A 6458-nucleotide genomic window follows, 5' to 3' on the forward strand; every position below is an offset into this window, starting at 1 on the left:
TTACTTAACACATTTTTGTCTTAAATTTTGCATACAATCCTTTGAATTCTTAATCCAGTGAAATTTTATTCCCATCTGGGTTAAAACTTTTCAAATTCATCATGGACCTACTGATCTCAAATGTGATAAATTAACATATCTTAGCATAGACCTAATTCCTTCTCGATTTTATTGATCCTTCTGTGTTCTATTATATTATCAAGTTGATTGAACTCAATGGATACCCGTTGACTTTGTGTCAGGTATACTCGTGTCAGGTATATCAAGTGTTGAACTTTATGATTCTTATTTCTCATAGCCTCTTTCCCCTCTCTGATTATATCTTTTCAACCTTGTTTATAGATGCCTCTTCCTTTGACTGCTTCTCAAATAAATTCCTCAGATATGGGAGTTGCTGTCTGCTCTTCTTCTTATTCTAGATGTCTCTTATCTAAGATTATGATTTATTACAGGACCATTTACTAAGAAATCCTATCTATCTATCTAACAATCTATCTATCTATCTATCTATCTATCTATCTATCTGCTTTGAGAATCTTCACTGCCATTCTTGACTAAATACTTACAAAGTTGATTTCAACCATAAGTTCCATATATCTTACCCGAAATATACTTTCTCCTTTTGCATTACTTCCTATTTGGATTAGTGGCCATCACTCAAGTTAGAATACTGGAAGCTCATTAAGCATCTTCCTCTTCATCAATTTCTATGTGTAATTGTTCAAAAGTTCATACTGTTTTTCTGTCAATGATTAATTTGTTTCAAATTCTACCTTCCTCTCTAAAACTACTGATGTAGTTCATTGCTATTCACTCACTTTACCACTAGAACCATTTACCCAGCTTTTCTATCATTTATTTCTGTTCAGCTGGACCAATGGCTATAATATTCCATGTCAATATAGTTTAAATGAGAATGTAATCCTTTGTATCTCTATTTTAAAACTCTTTGATGTACCATCAAACTGTTTTTTTGTATGGGGGATCAAACTTGGGGATCACACTTGGGACCTTCACTTTCAAAGCAGGTGGTGGAACAACTGAGCTAAACCCCCAGCCCTGTACCACAGAACTTTTAAGTGATGTTTCATGTGCATAGAGATCTGATTTTGCAGCTTGATCCTCCCATCCCAGCCCTTGCCCTCTCTCCCATGAATTTTCAAAATCTTGCCCTCCACTGGACTTCATCCTTTTCAATCTTATCTAGAAAAAGGACAAAATAATATTTTCATTGTGCTTGGATCTTTACTGCTGTAGCACTCACATTTTTATCAACCTAAGCACCATAAGAGTTATATACATTTTTTTCTCTAGTTTCTCACTTTCTATTTCCTATAAGTTCATATGAAATCTGACTGGACTCACACGAATGGCTTTCCAGTTTTTTGACTCAATAGTGAACCTCCCTTTGGTGCTCATGTTGCTTGAATTATTAGTATTGAACAGTGCTGACCATGTGGCTTTGAACCTATAGAATGCACAGTTTTAGAGGCATTTCTCCAGTTTTTTGGCTTGTGATTATTCTTCTCCCTCTTGCAGTAACATGCCTCAGTCCCCTTCCCAACTCTTAAAACTGTTTTTCTTCTCCTGGGTTCTTTCCTTAGTTTTCATGTATCATCCCATGCTCAGTTTTTCTGAAGCTCATTTTAAGTTCAGAATACTAAGGACCTGATATGCAGCAGGGACAGTTGCTTGTTACATCTGTACAACAAAGTTTGAGGAGGGAGATTACATTTAATTTTAAAGCACACAATGAGTGATTTTGACACATGGTTCTTCTCTGGTCCAGATCTTACTCTCTCTTCCTGACCTATTTCTTTCTATCTAGTCCTTCACTATGAGCTATGTGCAAGTGACTCACAAAGTTTTTTTTTTGTTGTTGTTGTTGTTTTTTGGTTTTTTTTTGGGGGGGTGTTGAGACAGGTTCTCACTATGTAGCTGAGTCTGACCTGGAACTCACTATGTAGCCCAGGCTGGTCTCAAACTCACAGCGATCCTCCTGCCCCAGCCTCCCAAGTGCTGGGATTACAGGCATGCACCACCATGCTTGGCGACTCACAAAGTTTTACTTTTAGCTTTTACCTGTTTCCTCAGTTCTAATTCTATATATTTCATTGCTTTTCCATCTCACGCTACATGTCCTACCATCACATTTAAGTCAAGCTATCCAAGCTGCATGTATTATTTTCTTTTCAACACCATCATTATTATACAGCACTCATATCTCCATAATTACCAAGCAAAAACCTGCAGTTTATTTTATCTACTTTTCCTGCCATTACAATCACATCCATAAGCCCTGTAGTTCCATCATTTCTAATTTCTTGGTTGTTTTGATTACTTCCCACTTCTTTTTTGTTCTCCCTGATGCTGTCATTGTTCAGTCTTCTGTCTGGTCAGTTATTTTCATTTCCTAATTATGATGCCCACAGCTTTGCTTTCCACAATCTGTCTTCCATTCAACTCCCAGAGTAAATTTTCATAGTATAGCTCTTATCATGTCACTGCCCAGATTACAACTCTTTGAACTCCCACCATCCGCAGAATAAAGTCTAAATTCCTCAGCCTGATGTGAGATCGCCACTGCCAGCTGAGTGTGAGCAAATTTCAAATTTCACTGACCCAGTTTTATTTATTAATTCAGCATATATTTATTAAACATCACCAGGAAATATTCTAGAAACCAGGGATACTGAAAGAAAAAAGATAAAATTTATAACATTAATGGAGTTTACATTCTAGGTCAGGGAAGTAATAATAAAATATACAACCATACACATATAAAGTGGTAAATTCTATGTTAAAATACTGAAATTCAGTGTCGTAATTGATACTACATGGTTGCTTTACAAACGTGTTGGGAGTCAGGGAAAACATCAAACAGAAGGTGATATTTAATTAAACATCTGTGTAAAAAGAGCCAAGTCTCAGGAAAAGCATTATTGGCGATGTGAACATTACAAAGGCAGGGACAAACTTGGCATACTTATGAGACAGAAGGAAAAGTCTGTGAGGTTGCATTGCTGAAATTGAGACTAATATGAATGTCAGCGATGCAGGCAGGAAACAGAGCATGGGGCTTTATAAAGGTTGCTGAGGGGGTTCAGATTTCATTTTAAGCTGAATAAGAGGACACTGAGAGGTTTTAAGCAGGGACTGACATTACTCAATTTGTATTCTGTAAAGATCACTATGGCTAACGATGAAAAACCTCAGCAGGAAGATGAGTTGGATAGGTAGGTATTTGACATGGAAGAAAAGGGGGACATGGATTAGTCCCTGAAAAGAAAAGGCAACTGAATTAGAAATACTTTAATACGGAGTACACAGACATTATTAACAGACTGGATGGGGAAGGAGAAAATGAGAAAGATCAAGCAAAACTTCTACCTTTGGGAGTTAAATGAATATTTTGAGTTTGAGTTTCTGGAAAGTTAGAGTAGTAGCTTCAGTTATGGGTGAATAAGTACTTAGATGCCATTCAAAACCAACGGAATGAATATGATCACCTAGGATGGATATATAACTATAGAAAAAGATTCAGTACCAAGTCACAATAGATGATGAGATCCAATCTGGATAAGTGGGGAAGCCAAAAAATGTGGGAGAAGGTGGATAATGAGAGAAAAGAACACAAAACTTGAGGTCTTAATGAAGCTAAAGATTTGCTGGGATCAGAGCCATTGAACAAATGAGCTGGAAGGATGAGAGGTCGTAATCAGAGACAAATTGCTTATAGTACAGATTCCAGAAATGCCATATTGCTTGTGATGACAGCCCAGGTGTAATCATGGAAACTTTTTGGCAGAGATGAGGGAAGGAGTTCATTGCAACTGAGGACATCAGGAAACTAGCCAGTATGCCCTTGCTACCTTCTATCACTATCTATACTTTAAAATCTAGCTTACAGAACAATTTTTCCCGGCCGGGGATTTACCTCAGTGGTGCTGCCACCTGCCTCAAAAGTGCAAAGACCCAAATTTGATCCCCAGTACCAAAAAAATTTTGTTTCCTGAAAAATGCTATCATGTTTCACATTGTTTTGCCATTAACTCATTTTTTGTCTTTAAATAGCTGTGCTAGGACCCCAGAACACATGTGTATTCTTTTCCACTTGTATCAAACACCTCAGGTGTTCTGCAGGTTTCTAAGACCATGACATACCCCTCAAAACCATAACACTCAAGTCAAGGAAATAGCTGTTTCTCCTTCATCTCTACTCTGTGTATCTCACATGTAGCACACACTGCTAGAGTTGTTTACTCAAACAGCTAGATTCTCAGTGCCTTAAAGATAGTTAATCTTACTGAGTTTTGTAGCTTAATATCTTATCAAAATGTGCATCCCTAGTTTTATAACTTAGGAGACAAAGTAAAGAAATAACCAGTTGCCATACACTTATTTTTCATTGAGTTTATTGGTACATTTTAGGTATACAGTACAGTCACATTCATCTGGGATCTTGTTAAAGAAATAACCAGTTGCCATACACTTATTTTTCATTGAGTTTATTGGTACATTTTAGGTATACAGTACAGTCACATTCATCACTGGGATCTTGTACCTTTACATGACAGATATTGGTTCTCATTTTTCCCCACACCTTTTCCATCCCTTCATCACCTCCCCTTCCCTATTTACAAAGACTTTGTTTCCATTTCTTCCTTTTCTCATATTTTTTCTTTTTGTCCAGTAGAATTAGTCCAAAGTGGGCCTTGATCTTTGCTGTGTTTCTATTAAGCTCTCTACTAATCTTTGACTATTTGGTTCATACTTTATTTACTGTATTAATTGGAGTGTGCAACAGTAGATGCTCTAATATACAACCCCCTAATCTTAGTGGTTTGCAAATCATTGGTTTATTTCTTATCATATAAAATCTAAGGTGTATTAGTGAAGACCTAGGCTTTGTATTCTCATTCCAAGACCAGAATTCTTCAACTGTATGGCTCCTTCACCTTCTCAAGCCTTACATTTCTCTCCTTGATCTTCTTCAATCAGAAGGGAATGAGGATAGTGGAAGACTGCCTAGAGCTAGTAGAAATAAGATGTAGAAATCGTGTCCACAGTCTATTGTCTACATCTTCTTAGCCAAACCTCAGTAATATGGACTCAGTTAAATTGTCTGAGTCTAGGAAATAAACTGATTCTGTGTTCAGGATGAAAAACAAATACATGGCTATTGACTGGCATGACTTGGAAGGAAAGAAGTTTCTTGCCCTGGGTGATTTCTCGTAGATTAGCCCTTGGTGGTTGCCACGTATGGTCAAGTGTTCAGGACAGTCTTAGAAGAGTCCCGAGGGAATGAATTAGGTGATCCACCCACTCCATCATCTGAACTATATCCACAAAGCTTGTTTCCAGCCCACTGGTTGCACCACAGTAGGAGCTGTGACTCCAGCAATCATGCATGATGAGCCAGGGAAATTTAGTTGGAATCAAAGTTCTGCCACATGATCTGGTGTTGATTCCAAACTCTGACCACATCAAGAGAGAGGCCAGTTTTAAAATTCACATCCCAAAGTGTGAGTCCCTTTCTGGGAGTCTGATACTGGCCTTGCTTATCACAAGGTTGCAGCCAAGGTCCCTCAGTTCTTCAGGGCTTTGTTTCTGTTACATCACCTGGTAAAAGTGTCTCCAGCTGACCTGCTGAATGCTGTCTGGCCTTTTTTCCTCTGTTTGCTCGACAGTAGGATTCTCTGCCACAATATTCATGTTGAATCTCTAGGCTTCCACAGTGTCTCTTGCCTCCTCTGTTTGTATGTTCATAGCCAAGTGTGCTCATGCTGCATTTTCCTCCCACATTCTCTTATAACCAGTGTCATTCCAGCCCTTTTCAGTCCCACCAAAGTCCCAGACATTCTCTTCACCATATTTTTTCCATGTGGAAGGACAGGATCCCATGGTCTCAAAGACAGGGAAGTTAGACTGCATGAACAAGTCACCCTATGGTCTGAAATTGCTTCGAAAGTTCATTACTTGTGATATTTTTCCAAACTCAAAGATGGGAATGCTTGGTAGATGAAAAGCATTTAAAAGAGTGTACAGTTTGCTGTCCCAGTGGTGCTAGAATGCATTAATTTTTACCACTATAAGAAATGAGTGATGCATCATATTTGTGGATTTTACAATTTTCACTTGCTTAATAAACACATACTAAGTATTCATAATTTTCCAAGAAAAAAAAGAGGATAGAGACATAAAATTAATTGGATCTTTGTTTTTAAAGAACCTAGAAACTGGAGAGCTATAGATCCCTAGAGAGATGCTTCAGTGGTTTGTTTCACTGAGTGGTTAGTACAAAATAAATATCCAGGTAAGTCCCATAACAGTTTCATGTGTCCTTTGGAACAAGGATCCTAAAACGCAGGCCACAGATATATGACCTTTTAGGAACTGAGTTGCACAGCAGGTTAACAATGGGTGAGACAGCAAAGCTACATCTGTTTTTATAGTTG

The sequence above is a fragment of the Fukomys damarensis genome, unplaced genomic scaffold, assembly GCF_012274545.1.
Source record: "Fukomys damarensis isolate Sample0158 unplaced genomic scaffold, DMR_v1.0_HiC HiC_scaffold_16, whole genome shotgun sequence".
In the NCBI taxonomy this organism is placed as follows: Eukaryota; Metazoa; Chordata; class Mammalia; order Rodentia; family Bathyergidae; genus Fukomys; species Fukomys damarensis.